This window comes from Lissotriton helveticus, chromosome 1_1 (assembly GCF_964261635.1).
Source record: "Lissotriton helveticus chromosome 1_1, aLisHel1.1, whole genome shotgun sequence".
Taxonomy (NCBI): domain Eukaryota; kingdom Metazoa; phylum Chordata; class Amphibia; order Caudata; family Salamandridae; genus Lissotriton; species Lissotriton helveticus.
In genome coordinates this window covers 962,076,306-962,093,313 of record NC_136057.1, presented here as the reverse complement: position 1 = coordinate 962,093,313, position 17,008 = coordinate 962,076,306, and the positions used below count along the sequence as shown (strand labels likewise).

The following is a 17,008-nucleotide window of genomic DNA, read 5'->3' as shown; positions in this document are numbered from 1 at the left end:
GTGGTTCATGCAGGCTGGTCCGATGTTGTGAAGATGTTGGCTGATGTGGCAGTGGCACGGTAAGTTGAGGACAAGTCTGGCGGCAGTGTTCTGGAGTTTGTGGGTAAGGTTGCTGTTGGCCCCGGTGCAGAGTGTGTTGCCATAGTCTAGTCTGCTGATGAGGGTGTGGGTGACGGTTTTTCTGTGTTCGAGAAGAATCCAGCTGAAGGTCTTTCAGAGGAGGTGGACAGAGTGGTAGCAGGAAGTGGTGACAGCGTTGATCTGGCGGTCCATTTTGAGTTCGGAGTCCAGGATGATTATGAGGTTGGATGCGTGGTCTGTGGGGAGGAGGGGCTCCCGAGACTGGGGCCCCCCAGGTGTCATTCCAGGCATCAGGGTGTGGGCCCATAATGAGTACTTTGGTTTTGTCCATGATGAGCTATAGGCAGCTGTTCTTCATCCACCTTGCGACTGCTTTCATTCCTTCTTGAAAGTTGTGTTTGGGTTTGTTGGATAGTGTTGGGATCGAAATTTGATAACACGCATTATTGGCCTAATATATTCAATATAACCTTGTAATTATATAATCATATAGTTATAGTTCACTATGATCGCCTAGTAACCAATGATTCATTTTTGACTTGTTTGCTCCTATTGGTATAACCAGAGCCATTTTGTTTCGTTTCTCTATGTGCAAGTGCTGTTTCCCTGAAATCACGTGATTACGCTTTCTGCTCGAAACCACGACGGCAGCCAAGCTGCCTACTATAGTTGTTAGCTGGTAGCTCAAGGAAACCCAAGGTCACATCTGCTCTTCTTGTGGGATACGCACATTCTAGCAGAGCCCGTTCCTGTACTCCCCGGGCTACAGATAGACAGGGAGGCACCTTACTGACCTGCCCCCGGAATAGCTTAGGCCTAGGCTACTATCAAATCAATTGTGTCTTATATGGGTATTCCTCTTGGCGTACTGACAAGTTGTATCTTTCCTTGTAGGGTGTCATCTTGAACGCATGAAACGTATATATGCTTTGTGTTTTGAACATGTAATCAGTCTCCTCTGCGCACCTCCGAGGGTCGTGTAGACTGAGGCTCCCCTGCCAGGGCTTGTATTTGATGAATAAATGATTAAACCTTCTCCATTGCCGACTGAATTATTATTACAAATAAACGCATATGGGCTATTGGTAAGTATAGCCCGCTAGAATAATTTTGAATCCTTCAGTTGGCGACTCCGCCGGGACTCCGCGATAGGGTCGTCCCCTCCTGTAAACAGGGGTGATGGTACAAGGAGGAGTTCTGGCCGAGGGGGTGGAGAGAAAAAGGATCCTGATTTGAGACACCCGTTTGTGGTATGAAAACAAGCCGTTCCACTCTCGAGCCCAGTATCCCTCCCAGCTACTGAAGACCCTACGCCGGAGTCCTACGGGCCTAACCCGATAGAAGAACAGACTGTGTCGGTCTGTTTAGGTGTCGGCAGTGGAGAATTCGCAATCGACCTGAGTGCACCAGGTGAGTGATATTTTTGATTAAATTGGATAAGAATCACTCAGAAGAAGTGTTTCTTTTCGGATAACAGTTAACTGTTTTTGTTTGAAGGTGGCCGGGGAAGCCGGACCACGAGGGAATCTGGGGATCTACCGTTGCGGCGAAGGGGCTGCGCGGGTAGAGACCCCACGGACTTGTTTGGTGAATAATTGAGACTACATCTGATGCCTTAGCGGAGTACGGTGTTGCTCGCTCGGCCTAATTCTCTCCGGGAAAGCCCTGGGAGCAACTGGGTAAGCTAGGGTTCTGGAGACGTGTCCAGATGCCCAGCCCAACCAGAACAGGACGATGGGATGGCCTGTGAGAGAGTTCGTGGTTCGCCTATCAGATGCTCTCAGAACAGTCTGACGACTGTTCCCTTTGGTGATTTTGTCGGTCTGGAATTCTTTTGAATCGATTCCCCGAACAGGAGTCGACGGGCTCTGTTCGTATTTGAAGACGTCATTTGCATAAAATAAGTTCTGAGAGGTGTTTGCCTTGCACTGTTTTACAGCACTTTATTGTGACCATTGAATGAAGAGGTGTATGAGTAGATGATGCAAAGGACGCGTCCAAGTATGTGTGTGTTTTGAGATTTTGTGACTAAACAACGTGTAAGTATTATCATAATGTCCTGTTTTAGCAAAATATGTTTTGGGTGCTGTTGTCGGAGAGGTACACGGCTTGAAGAAAGACAGCCTGCCCCTCCCGAGGGCAGCCCCAGTTTCGATATGTATGTCAAACATGGTTTACAGCCGATTTTATTGAATACTCTTTGGAACAAATATACACAAGATAATTCGGATTTACAATGGCCTCTTATGGGGTCTTTTGATGAGAAAAAGATCAATTATATACAGATTAAATTATTTATGAAGACAAGTCGTCAGTCAATGTTTGATTCCTTGAACTTATGGTTGAAGGAAGCTAAAAGACGACGAATTCGAGAAGAGAAGCTAGGGAGGGTGAAATCGGGTCAGACAGTCACTCAGAAAGCAGTAGCGTATGATAAAGAAAAGGTGGAAAACAATATTGAACGGATGGATAGGCAGTTTCGGTTGGAGACCGATAAAAGCTATGTGGCTAGACCAGAGACAGGAGATGGATTAGAAGAATTGCTGGAAGCCCGACCACCTCCTCCTTATGCCCCGCAAGGCTTGTATCCGGCCGTGCCTGTGGTACGAGTTGATCAGACGGAGCCGTTTCGGCCGCCAAACCACAGACAGGGGCGGTCGCCACGGCCCCCGTTGGCAGATCGGGACCTGATATTCCGTTTTCCCCTCCTTCTCTTCAACCAACTACCTCACCCTTAATATCCCTTCAGCCGGACGCGGCTGTCCCTTCTCCCTTGCACCCTGTATTTCTCTCCCCTCCGACTCAGACTACTTTAGATCCCCAAAATGCAATTAGTCCGGGTGCCACGCCCAAGCGACCGTTGTCTGACTTGAGTGATCAGCGAGCTTTCACTCGGTTGTTGTTGGGACAGGAGGAAAGGAGAGCTATTTTAATTCAGGTATCCCAGTGGATGCGGAATCCTATTTATACTTTGGAGGATATTTGGAGTACTATGAAGGATTTTGAACCCGTTGCACAGCAGCTGGCTCTAGAGAGTATGGCGATCCGATTGATTTCATTGTGGGAAGGACTATCTCCTCAAATACTGCGTGACATCAGGGATCATGCTAATAAATTTCATCTCCAAATTGAGGAAGTGTATCAGAATGTGACGACGCTTTTGCATTATCGGGAACGGATGCACCGAAAGAGTGCCGAATGGGGAGCGCAGCACCCCATGAGAGAGGTGCATCCTCTTTTCTTCCCAGAATTACCTGAAATAAGGGATAACGGGGGCAATGTCACAAGAGCACGAGTGGACGCTAAACTTCAGGAACAATGGGTTTACACCCCTTGGAAACGAAGTGAGGTCCTTACGTTAAAAGCCCAGCTCCCTGACCCCCGTAAAAATCCTACAGCTTATTATAAAGAATTGGACGAAGCCGCCGATTCCGCCATCATGACTATAGCTGATATTGAGCTCTTTTTTGGTCTCCTGATTCCGGTGGATATTTGGAGACAGATACATGATACAGACCATGTCCCTGAATTAGGAGGAACATGGGATCAATTAAAAAATTGGGATAAGGAACGGAAGCCAGGTGAGAAACCCCGGGATGAAATATTAGCAGTACCAGATAAAATTGTTACATACATGAAGACACTTCTCCCTCCTAGGAAAGTAGATTGGGATAAATTAACAGCATGTAAACAGAAAAAGGATGAAAGTGTGTCCGACTTCTTTACTCGATTTGAGAAAGTTTTCATAGATTTTAGTGGCCAGGACCTCTCTACAGAGGGAGGAATTCGATTGTTTTTAAATAGATTTGTCACAAATTTGCTCCCTGAGGTTATGACCCATCTTCAATCAGCTGAAAGCACGTGGACTACGGCCGCACCCTCTGTTACCCTTAGCATGGCCCAATATTATGAACATCGTGAAAACGAGAGTAAGGAAAAATTAGAGAAAAAGACTAAGGATCTAAAAACTAGGGTACTACTGCAGCAAGTCAGTAGAGGGCATAATTCAGGACGAGGAGTACGAGGCTCATTTCAGAGAGGCCAGATGACAGGAAGAGGTAGAGGAGGCCCTCCGAATATTGGTATAAACCAATGTTCCTATTGTAAAGAGGAAGGACATTGGAACTGCCCTTTGTTGTTGACAAGGAACGGACCTAGTAGAGGACGAGGATGGGGTCGAGGGAATATAGATCGCAATAGCATGAGAAGGGAGGAGTCACAACATGAAGGTTCTTGTAAGAATCATTTTGATGACCCTCAGAACAGACAATACTACACTGAGACTTATCAGGATGACAGGTATGATGAACGGGATTATGCATGAGACAGCCATGGACAGAGCGGGGGCCATATTACAGTACCAGTCGACCAAGAGGGACCTTATGTACAAGGAGAACTGTTGGGTACATCGGGAAAGTTTTTAGTGGATACTGGGGTGATGAGTAGTTCAGTCGCCCATACACTGGTTCCAGGGGCTGCTCTGTCTGGCCAAAATAATGTATCAGTAGGATTCTCTGGAATACCGGTAGTGAGCCCCGTTTCAAAACCTCTGCCTTTTACGATAGGTCCCATCTCCATGCATACACCCTTTCTTCTAACTTCTAATTGTGGAGAAAACCTCTTAGGGTTAGACATTTTAAAGAGATTACATGCACGTATTTATTGCTCCCCGAATGGTGTTTTTCTGACAATGCAAAAACCATCTGTGAAAGAGACTCAATACTTTGCTAAAAATGAGACTTTGCCCCCTGAATTCTCTACCATTCCTTGGACACTGTGGGCGACAGGGGACACCGATGTTGGTCTGTTAAGAATAGCCCCTGTGTCAATAACATTGAAACCAAATGCACAGATGCCACGCATTCCCCAGTATAAGATTTCGCTGGAAGGTGAACAGGCCTTGTTACATATCATTCGTGACCTCATTGACAAGGGGGTGGTGGAAGAAACAGCTGCTAACATTTGTAATAGTCCTATTTTGCCGATTCTGAAGAAAACACCAATTGATGGCGCCCCTGATTATAAGACTGCATATCGTTTTGTGATTGACCTTCGAGCCGTCAATAAAATAGTAGTCCCTCAATATCCGGTAGTACCAGATATTACAGCAATTCTCACCATGATTCCCCCTACGGCACAATATTTTTCTGTCATAGACTTAAAGAATGCTTTCTTTAGCATTTCAATTCATCCTGATAGCAGGCATATCTTCGGATTCTCATTAGGAGGCCGAAGCTTTAGATTTACGCGTGCACCCCAAGGCTATACAGAAAGTCCCAGCATATATAGCCAAGCTCTGAAGGCAGTCCTGGTTGAGTTAATTTTGCCTGCAGGTAATGCAATTATACAGTACGTGGATGATATTTTGGGGGCCTCCGATACAGAAGAAGGCTGCAAAGAAGCGACTGTGAAATTGTTACATCATTTGGCTGATAAAGGAAATAAAGTCTCCCTCTCCAAATTTCAATATTGTCAACAGGAAGTGACCTACCTTGGCCACTTGCTGTCGAAAGCGGGGAGACGACTAACACCAGAACGAATATCTGTAATTACTAACATGTCTGTACCTCGTACACAACGTGATGTCCGTGCTTTTCTTGGCATAACCTCTTACTGTCGCCAATGGATTCCTAACTATTCACTCCTCTCTAAACCCTTGTTGTATTTGACTACCAAAGATGTGCATGAACCCCTACCCTGGACGGATGAATGCCAAGAAGCCTTTGACTCTTTGAAATCTGCTTTGCGTTCTGCACCTGTCTTGGGCACCCCAGATTACCGGAAGCCTTTTTCACTTTATGTGCACGAGGTGGACGGTTGTTCCATTTCAGTGTTAACACAGGGTTTTGGCGGAAAACAGAGACCCTGTGCTTTCTTTTCATCAGTACTAGATATGGTCGCACAAGCCCTTCCCAGTTGCCTGAGGGCCACTGCGGCGATAGCGGTGGCCATCCGGCAATCAGAAGGTATAGTTTTGAATACAGAGCTCACAGTCTTGGTACCGCATGCTGTGGATATTCTGTTAAATAGAACTAAGACCCAGCACCTTACAAGTGCTCGTTTAACAGGATACAAATTAACATTGTTTGCACCACACATTACGATTAAAAGATGTGCTACATTGAATCCAGCAACATTATTGCCTCTCCCTTCCAATGATAAAAAGGATGATATCCATGATTGTATATTTAGAACTGAAGAGGAAACAAAAGGGCGTGTAGATCTAACCGACACCCCTTTACCAGAGCCCCAAGGAGAGCTGTATGTTGATGGTTCTTGTTTTAAATTACCAGATGGTACTGCCACAGCTGCGTATGCTATTACGACCCTAAAAACGGTGGTGGAAACCGCAAGGATTTCACATCACTCAGCCCAGGCAGCTGAACTAATAGCTTTGTTACGAGCATGTCAGATAAGTAAAGGCCTGAGAGTAAATATTTACACAGACAGCCAGTACGCCTTCGGCGTTGCCCATAGTTTTTGGAGGCTGTGGAGGGAAAGGGGTTTCTTTACCACACATGGCCAGAAAATTCAACACGGTCCTTTAATTGACCGTTTGTTATTTGCCTTGACACTACCAGATAAAGTTGCCATCATCAAATGCAGTGCTCATCAGAAAATCATTGATTCTACGGGAAAGGGAAATGCTTATGCTGACTCAGTAGCTAAGGAAACAGCACAAACTAAGATGACTCCCATGTTCCTTAGTGCTTCAGCCCGGTGGGTGGTGGAAACATCTGTGTTTGACAATACCATTGAGAGCGTAAAAGAGTTACAGAAAGAAGCTACCCTAGATGAGGCACAGAGATGGGAACGGGAAGTGGGACAATTGGACAAGAATGAATGTTGGATAGATCGAACTGAGAAGCAGCGTTGGTTACTTCCTAATGCATTGGTATATGCTGTAGTGACCATGGCTCATGGTCCAGCACACATAGGAGCAAAAGGTATTTGTGCAGTTTTAGACCCAGTCTGGAATAACCCATATATTCCCAAAACTGCAGTACATGTGGTTAAGTATTGCCCTGTGTGTTTGCGCTACAATTCAGGAGCTAGAGAATCTGTCCTGAGTGGAAATTTTGCACCGCCATCTCTGCCATTTGAAGTTATACAAATTGATTATATACAAATGGAGAGAGTGAATAATTTGAAATATGTATTGGTGGTGGTTTGTGCTTTCAGTAAATGGGTTGAAGCCTATCCCACCAAAGAGGCCACCGCAGTTGCAACTGCTAAAGCTTTGGTTAAAGAATATTTCCCTCGATATTGTTTGCCCCGGATTATCTGGTCTGATTACGGGACACATTTCAATTCCTCGCTGGTTCAGAGTGTTTGTGATGGTTTACAAATTAGGCAGAAATTTCATGCAGCCAGGCATCCCCAGTCAGCTGGTCTAGTTGAAAAATATAATGGTATATTGAAACTGAAGATGGCCAAAATCTGTGCTAGTACCGGATTAAAATGGCCTGATGCCCTCCCTTTAGCATTATTGTCTCTGAGAACAACACCACACACGAGAACGGGGTTATCACCCTACGAGGTAATCTTTGGCCGTCCTGCCAATGTGTGGGGAGTCCCTAGGCCCAGGTCCTTTAGAGATATTGATTATCCTTTGATGACAGACTATTTATATGCCTTGACTAAAGTTCTGCGTTCTATTCATCAACAGGTATCCGAGACATTGCGGCCGCTACCAGAGGGTCCAGGACATCGATTGGAACCAGGCCAGTGGGTTCTGGTGAAGAACTATCAACGGAAATCGAGTTTGGAACCGAAGTGGTCTGACCCCTACCAGATCATACTTGCTACGAGGTCCGCCGTGAAGGTGCATGGATGCAAGCATTGGATCCATGCCAGCCACCTGAAGCGCCTCCCGCTCCCTTTGCCCTTTGATTTGCAAAACCGCGAAGGAATTCCAAGCCAAGAAGGAGAGTCGCTTCAGAGCCTTGTACCATTTTCAGAAGCCCGAGAGGAGAGGCAGCCAAGTGAAGCGTTGCCCCCAGGTGACAGGGTGGCGGCTCAATCAGCGGAGGCCGTTGTTTCTGGTCCATCACAGGGTTCGAATGCATCTGATGCCATTGCAACCGAGTTGTTTTCTGACCAGGAGCAGCCTGGTCGTTGTAACTACGACCTGCGGCCCCGAAAACAGCGCAGTACCCCAGTCTCTCGTGGAAGGAATTAGGGAAAGACTTAATTTGAGAAACATCGGATAGACACACTGGGGTACTGAGCGAGACACTGGACTGAACCCGTTGAGAGCTTGGAACACTGTGCTAAGTAGCTCTGTTCAGAAAGAAAGATTGAGGACAACGGAAGTAGCTTGTCATCTTTTCCTTTTGATAAGAGTCTGCCTGTGAGGCTCTAAACGGACACAGGAAAGAAGATCCCCTCTGGTGTCGTGCGTGCTTTGTGGATACAAAGATAGTTTTTGGACTTATAGAGAGGGACCGAGTTAGATCTGGACTTATAGAGAGCATGTTTCCTTTTGCTCGATTCGCAATGGAGGATGAAAGGCCACCAGCCCCTCGGCGATATGTGGATAATATGCATTTGTTTTCCGGATGGTCCACCGGAGTGAAGGTGGCATTCGTTGCTTTTATCGTTATCATTACAGTAATTATGATGTGTGTATTTGTATACTTAGAGTTTCAGCATCCAGTACAGAAGCTGTTAGGAACTACTGTTGCCCCAGAAGAGAACATTTTTTATTATTTGCCTCCTCATAAGGCAAGACATAGAGAAACCTATATGAAAAACGCCTTTATTGAAATATTGCATTAGACTCACAGCACCACAAACAAAACAAATTGTTGGGTATGTGGGTTACTTCCCTCAGTAATGCACCAGCACGAACTCTTCATCTCCTTACCAATGTCTTATTTAGCTAGCTGTGAAGGATGTCTTTGATGTATTCACATTATGTAGCCGAACCTAAGATATATACTGAAAAAGATTATGAAGCCATTTTGAAATATATAGAACGACATCAAGGATTTGACGCCGAAGGAAATGGCGGAGAGGGTTCTTTGGACCCCAATGCTTGCATGATTGTATATACTGATTACAAAAATATTACGTGGTTAATGGAGGAAATGCAGGGTTTTGAACTTTTTAATGACACTATGTATTTTCAGCATTTTAAAGAACGGAATGTTACGAATGACAAAGCATTGCCAATCCCCATTATCAATACTACCTCTCCCTTCTGCATACAGGGACGAGGCCATGTTAAGGTAGGAAAAAGTAGATGTAATTATACCTACACTCTACAGGTATATAGTACCCCACCTATGATTACTCCACCAGATGTATATTTCGTATGTGGTGAGAATGCATACACATGGCTCCCACGGGGATGGGCAGGAAGTTGCTATCTCTCGTTCCTTTACCCTCCTGTGTATATTACTCCGCCCGATTATCATAGAACTCATCAGTTAGTTCAAAAGGGGGTAGTAGTTAGCCGAAATATTAGGAGCTTTGACACTGACAGTACTGATCAAACAGACACCTCCCTGCAGCAATTCGAGGATTTTGCCAAGGGTCTCACCCCCTTTTGGGGACCTATATTCAATAGCCTTAGTATTAGACGCTTGTCCCGAATAGTTGAGAATGTGGTCCAGACCACCACTGGGATCTTAACTAACATCACTGTGGAGCTTCAGGCGACGAGGCTTGTTTCGCTTCAGAACCGGATGGTTCTTGACGTCATCCTCGCAGATAGGGGAGGAGCCTGTCGTGTGATCGGCAGCTCTTGCTGTGTGTTTATTCCTGATTCAGCCCCTACCATTCATCTTGCTATACAAAAACTACATCGATTAGCCAGCGAAGCACATGTGGATAACGGCACCTGGTCCCTTAGCAGTTGGTTCTGGGGTCTTTTAGCTACTTGGGGTTGGAAGATATTTATGTTATGTTAAGGCCATATTTTGAGCGCACGGCTTGCCAGAGCTTTTGGAGTAATATTTACGTGTTGCCTGTGTCTCCAATGTGGCCCGGCCTGCTGCTCATTCTGTGCAGCCAGGATAACATCTGCTTTGAACTTTTCTCGTCAAGTCAAGGCCGAAAAGCAGATGTTCCAAAAGGAGGTGTCAGACCTCATGCAGATCGATGAGGGAGTTTTCGTGGAGTGAATTAAGTTATATTGGCTATAGTAGGCCAAAAGGGCCATCTGTTGGGGTCGAAATTTGATAACACGCATTATTGGACTAATATATTCAATATAACCTCGTAATTATATAATCATGTAGTTATAGTTCACTATGATCGCCTATTAACCAATGATTCATTTTTGACTTGTTTGCTCCTATTGGTATAACCGGAGCCATTTTGTTTCGTTTCTCTATGTGCAAGTGCTGTTTCCCTGAAATCACGTGATTACGCTTTCTGCTCGAAACCACGACGGCAGCCAAGCTGCCTACTATAGTTGTTAGCTGGTAGCTCAAGGAAACCCAAGGTCACATCTGCTCTTCTTGTGGGATACCCACATTCTAGCAGAGCCCGTTCCTGTACTCCCCGGGCTACAGATAGACAGGGAGGCACCTTACTGACCTGCCCCTGGAATAGCTTAGGCCTAGGCTACTAGCAAATCAATTGTGCCTTGTATGGGTATTCCTCTTGGCGTACTGACAATTTGTATCTTTCCTTGTAGGGTGTCATCTTGAACGCATGAAACGTATATATGCTTTGTGTTTTGAACATGTAATCAGTCTCCTCTGCGCACCTCCGAGGGTCGTGTAGATTGAGGCTCCCCTGCCAGGGCTTGTATTGATGAATAAACGAATAAACCTTCTCCATTGCCGACTGAATTATTATTACAAATAAACGCATATGGGCTATGGGTAAGTATAGCCCGCTAGAATAATTTTGAATCCTTCAATAGGGAGAGGATGAGTTGTGTGTCATCGGCATACGATACGATGTTGAGTCCGTGTGATCTGGCGTTGGATGTGAGAGGGGCCATGTAGACATTGAACAGGGTGGGGCAAATGGAAGATCCTTGCAGGACTCCACAGGTGGTTGCTGGGAGTTCCGAGAGGAAAGAAGTGAGCCTGACCCGCTGCATTCTGCTGGAGAGGAATGAGCAGATCCAGTCAAAAGCCTTGTTCCAGATTCCTGCGTTGTGGAGTCTGCAGGCTAGGCTGCGGTGTGAGACTGTGTTGAAGGCCGTGGAGAGGTCTAGGAGGATGAGGGCTACAGTCTCTGCTCTGTCAAGGAGGGAGCAGATGTCATCTGTCGTGGCGAGAAGGGCTGTTTCCATGCTGAGACTCTTCCTGAAGCCTGATTGGGAGGAGTCGAGGATGTTGTTTTGTTCTATGAAGGAGGCAAGTTGACGGCCTTTTCCAAGTCTTTCGCTGAGTACAGGAGTAAGGAGATCGGTCTGTAGTTCCTGAGGTCGGTGGGGTCCACTGAGGGTTTTTTCAGGAGAGGGTTGATCTCGGCGTGTTTCCAGTTGTCGGGGAAGGAGGCGGTATCGAAGGAGCAGTTGATGATTCGACAAAGCACGGGCGATGATGTCTGTGGCTCTCTGGTAGATTTGGTGGAGGCAGGGGTTCGTGGGGCCCCAGAGTGGATTGACTTCATAGTCTTCAGCGTGTCTTCATTGCTGAGGACGGGCCAGCTGTCAAGTATCAGCTGCTTATTGTAGGGAACGGCGGTGTGGATTTGGCGTGGAGGTTTTTGTCGTCGAAGTTGTCATAGATGGTCTTGATTTTGTGATGGAAAAGGTGCTGAGTCTGTTGCAGAGGTCCTGGTAAGGTGGGATGTCAGTAGTCTTACTGTTGGGTTGGGCGAACTCTTTCATGAAGCCGAAGAATTTCTTTCTGTTGTGTGCGTGGGTAGAGATTTTGTCCTGGAGTGCTTTCTTCCTTGTGTATCTGATGAGTTTGTGGTGGGCGGTGGTGGCTGCTTTGAAGCTGTCAAAGTCTGCTGTGGTTTTGGAGTTCCTTCATAGCTCTTTGAGGTGTCTGCAGGGTTGTCTAGATTCTAGGAGTTCGGTGGGGAACCAGTTGGCTTTTTTGGCATGAGGGTTGGACGTTTTTCTGGGGGGGAAATGGTGTTGGCGCAGCCTGTGATCCAGTTGTGTACGGTACTGGAGGCTGTGTTTGGGTCATCGTCTGTAGCAGTGGAAGCAGAGCTGCTGAGGGAGGCGGTGAGCTGGTCGTCCGAGATCTTGTTCCAATTCCGGTGTTGGAGCTGGTGAGGACGTTTGCGGGTGATGTTGGTTTTAAAGGTAAAGTGGACGCAACGATGGTCCATCCATGGGAGTTTGGAGGTTTGGCTGAAGGTGATGGAGTTTCCTGCTGTGAAGATGGGGTCGAGGGTCAGTCCTGCTGAGTGTGTTAGTTCTGGTATTATCTGTTTGAGTCCAATGTTGTGGAGGTTGTCCAGGAGGAAGGTGGTGTTGCGGTCTTGGAGGTTGTCGAGGTGGAAGTTGAGGTCTCCCAGAAGGGTGTAATCGGTGGTGATGATGGCCTGCAGGGTGATGATGTCAGTGATGGAGTCGGCGAAAGGTGGGCTGGGTCAGGGGTCTGTAGACGAGGGTGCCCTTGAGAGTATTGGACGGGTTGGTCAGTATGTTGAAGTGGAGGAGTTCCATCAGTTCCGTGGGCTCATCGTGATCATGTAGCCTTCGGGGAAGGCGATCGCGATGTCAGGCCATAAGGCGGTGCTCATCCAGGTTTCGGTAAAGAAAGTGTAGTCGGGGTGGTGCTATAAAGGAGGTCCCAGATTTCCGTGGTGTGTCTGTGGAGGGAGCAGACATTGAGGAGGATGCAATGCAAGGTTTGGGGTGCAATGGAGTTGTTGCTGGAAGGAGGAGGATTGTCTTGGTTCTCGACGAAGGTTTGTGAGTGTTTTTCAAAAGACCATTTCTGAGGGAGGAGTCATTTATGTATGTGCATTTTTGGGCGTTTTGATCTTGCCTAAACTAGATAAAGATATTTCTATTTTTATAAATACCTGTGTGGTGTCAATTTGTGGTGTTTCACTGGGTTACTGTGCGTGTTAGTGCAAATACTTTACACATTGCCTTGGGGATAAGCCTGTCTGCTTGTGCCAAGCTACCAAGGGGTAAGCAGGGGTTACCACCAGTGTGTGTTTCCCCCTTACCCTGACTAGAGTGGTGGTTTCTGCCTGGCTTTGGCGCAAGCCTCAGCCAACCAAAAATCCAATTTCTAACATATATCTTTTCTCAAATGGAAATTCCATTAAAAAGACGTTTCAGGGCAATCCCAATGTTAACCTATGAGAGAGATAGCCGTGCAGTAGTGACAACGATTTTAGCAGTTTTTCACTACCAGGACATGTAAAACTCAAAAGTACATGTCCTACCTTTTTAATACACTGTATCCTGCCCATAGGGTTGTCCAGGGCCTACCTTAGGGGTGACATATGCAATAAAAAGGTAGGTCTGGGCCTGGTAAGTAGGTTAACTTGCCAGGTCAAAATGGCAGTTTAACCTGCACACACAGGCTCTGCATTGCCAGGCCTGAGCCATGTTTAATGGGCTCCTGAGTGGGTGGCACTATCAGTGCTATAGGCCCACTAGTAGCATTTAATTTACAGTCCCTGTGAACATATAGTGCACTTTACTAGGGACTGAAAAGTACATTAAATATGCCAGTTGTGGATAAGTCAATATTAGCAGGTTTTGAGTACACAGCATATGCACTTTGGTACTGGTTATCAGTGGTAAAATACCCAGAATCCCAAAGCCAGCAAAAAAAACAAAATCTGCCAAAACAGGAGTTCAGAAGGCAAAAAGTCAGGAAAACCATCACAAGGATGCTAGGTCTAACAGTGAGGAATAGCCAGCAACTGGACGTACTGTGATAGTAGTAGATTTTCAAAAACCCTATTGGACAGATATAAAGGACCAGCCTTGTTAGTGTACCACAGTCAAAGCTTTAAAAGTGATCCTGTTTTTCCCCGGTAGCCAATGCAATTGATTACAGTAGTGGGAGACTTTAAACAAAAGGTGAATTGATGTGTTCTGTGCTGTTTCCAGCCACTCGATTATGTAATCCAGGATCCCAGGTAAAAAACATTAGCGTAGTCTACTACTGCTGCTTTCTTGGCATCCTGAGTATCCAGCAGGAGGTTTTAACCACTGCTGAAATATGAAACTTGAAGGGTAGATGGATATTAAAGTGCACCCCTAAGTTCTTAGCCAACTCTGTGAGGGTGGATAAAGTGTCACTACTCGGCCAGGCCCATGACCAACGGGGTGAGGGGTTGGCATCAAACAACAAGACCTCTCTTTTCTTGTGGTTACTTTGTAGGCAGTTGGCTTTAAGCCATGCCATCACCGCTACAATGCAAGCAGAAAATGTTACCTTAGCTTCCATCGCATTGTTGTCATAAGTCAGCAGAAGCAGAGTGTCGTCTGTATAAGAGACCACTTGATTACTAAATGGCTCAGGGCCGAACCCTGTGGTACTCCACACTTAAGAATCTTTGCCTTTGAAAACAACGATTTAAGCTACACTGCATGCTCTCTATGATCCAAAAAAGAACCCAGCAATGCTAGGGACAACCCCTCCACACAAATAGATGCTATTGTAGAAAGATATGATGTGAGATTGTGTTAAACACTGCTGAGATATCTAATAAAGCTAGTGTGGCATTGTGGCCAGAGTCCAGTTTAAGTTTATTAGAGTCTGTTAATTCCATGAGCGCTATCTCCATCCTATGGTTAGTCCTGAAGGCAGATTGTGAGGGGTGGAAGAGATTGAAGTAATTCAAGTACGATGATTGTTGGGTGTTTGTGATCTTCTCGATTATATTAGAGACCCCTGGGAAAAAAGAAATGGGTCTAAAGTTAGAGAGGATTTCTGGGTCAGCATTCAGTTTTTGAGGAGAGAGATAACATTCGCCCTTTTCCAGGTTTGAGCTATCCCTGATTGCAATGAAGCAGAAAAGAGATTTTGCTGGATTGGATTTAAACAATCCCCTATTATCCTCTTAATATCGGGAGGGAAATGGTCTAGGGGATACTGATTTGCAATTGCTAAAACAAAGTTCAGTTCTTCTACAGCAGGAGGATTGAAGTGCGACAGTTTCCCGGAGCAGGGGGAATTATTTGATTAGGAGCAACACCAGTAGGCTAATTGCCTTTCATCTGTGAAAGGTTGTCCTGTATTTTTAAGATTTTGTCCTTGAAGAATGCACTCAACCTTGTGCATAAAGATGCATTCATCTCGAGTGGGGATGCGGACATTTTTCGAACCGTAAAATTTGACACAATTTTAAAGATGTATTTTGCATTATTATTCGCTTCACTATTTTAATAGAGTAGAAAGTGTGCTGTGCCAAGCTGCAGGTTTTTATGATATGTGTCAAGGCTTCTTTATACTGTAAATCATAATTCTTTTATTGTATAGTTAATAAAAAACGTTACAATATGAAATGCAATCTTGTTTTAAAATATTTAGAAAAATGCATTATTACACAGTATTAAAAACAGCATTTGATAAAAATTTTAAAAAACACTGATACTATTAGTTTAGAAAAATTGATTCACTAATAGGAGATACAGTTTAGAGAATCCTAAACATTCAAGGTGGTATTAAATCATTACAAAACATTTTTATGTGTTTTTTTTCGAAATTAGTGACATATTTAATCATTCGACAGATAAATTGTGGGTCTACTGAGTCCATCACTTTATACTGAGATTTGTCTATTTCAGAATAGTTTTCTCCACCAACGTTGTAATTTCTTACAATACTTCCTCTCTCCTGCTAGTTCATTTGTAAACCATCAGACGGAAGGACGGTGTGTCTCATGGTTCTCAAGCAAGACTCAGGGGCAACCGTGTTGGCGGTGGCTGTAAGCTTATTATTCACCATCACCTCATCTGACACAAAGTCATTGGTTAGCGTAAGCTTAGAAGATGCTAAGATCTTCTGCAGCATGGCTATGACAAATTTGTTTCAAGCTCGTTGTTGTGATCTTGCAAATTGTTAGGAAGCTACCATGTCATGCCTGGAACTCTATTATGTCACAGAATGCTGTGATGCATGCCTCTGGCAGATCAGGCATTCTAGACTGGACCTTCCTGCTGTACAGTTGGTGTTGTGCTTTGCGCTTGGATTAAATATCTACACCTCTACCTGTGAAGACTGCATTATTTTAACACTCGGCTCCCAGGGGACAGACCAACTCTTGTCTTACTCTTGGGAGAGGACAAGGGCCAGAAGAAAGGTAGTAGCAAATAGTCTAACCATGTTACCGTGCTAGGGCTTTCAAGACTTACTGAGGTATTGGAAAATATTGCATCGATTATATGACCGACTCCGTGCGTCAGTCCCAAGGGGGGGTCATAGATAGTTTAAAATCTGCAAGCTTATTAGACCGCTTCTGGGTTAACCTATCAGAAGAGTTCTCCATCTGATTGTTGGAATCACCCAGGATCGTAAAGTTTGCATAGTTGACGACCTTATGTGCAAGCACCTGGGTGACGAAGTGAATAAAATCTACAGCATACCCGGGGGGAAGTAAAGCAAAACCTCCATGAAGAAGCAATGGGCGGATGGTGAACTGCAATAACCCATGGCTTCTGCGCCTCCTCATTCTTCGACCTGGAACACTGAGTATTTGAGCTACCTCACCACCCTGCTAGTGCACTTGCAATCATTTTGTTCCCCATGAAGAAACTCAGCAACACTTCACCAATTGTGTAGCTGTTCCCTTCCCACCTTGGAAGGAGTTTACACCTGCCATTGACAGGACTGCATTACCTCCTTGTTAGTCTTCCTCGCCACATGACTAACAAAGTGAGCTTCAGCTCCACACCAGAACCCTCCAAAGCAAAAAGTCAGCCTCCCATCCCTTCCCAAGATGGCCGACCCAATACCACCTGACCTCTATAAGAGGCGGGCCGGCCCAACCCATCAGCCTGTTTTTTTTGTTCTGCGCGTCATTACTC

At 45.4% G+C, this 17,008-nt stretch overlaps 1 protein-coding gene across 4 annotated transcripts in view; it reads right to left on the bottom strand.

Annotated features, from left to right (window-relative positions):
* Nucleotides 1–17,008, bottom strand: part of SFMBT2 (Scm like with four mbt domains 2) — a 1,092,424-nt gene that overhangs the window by 921,965 nt on the left and 153,451 nt on the right. The window lies entirely within an intron of this gene.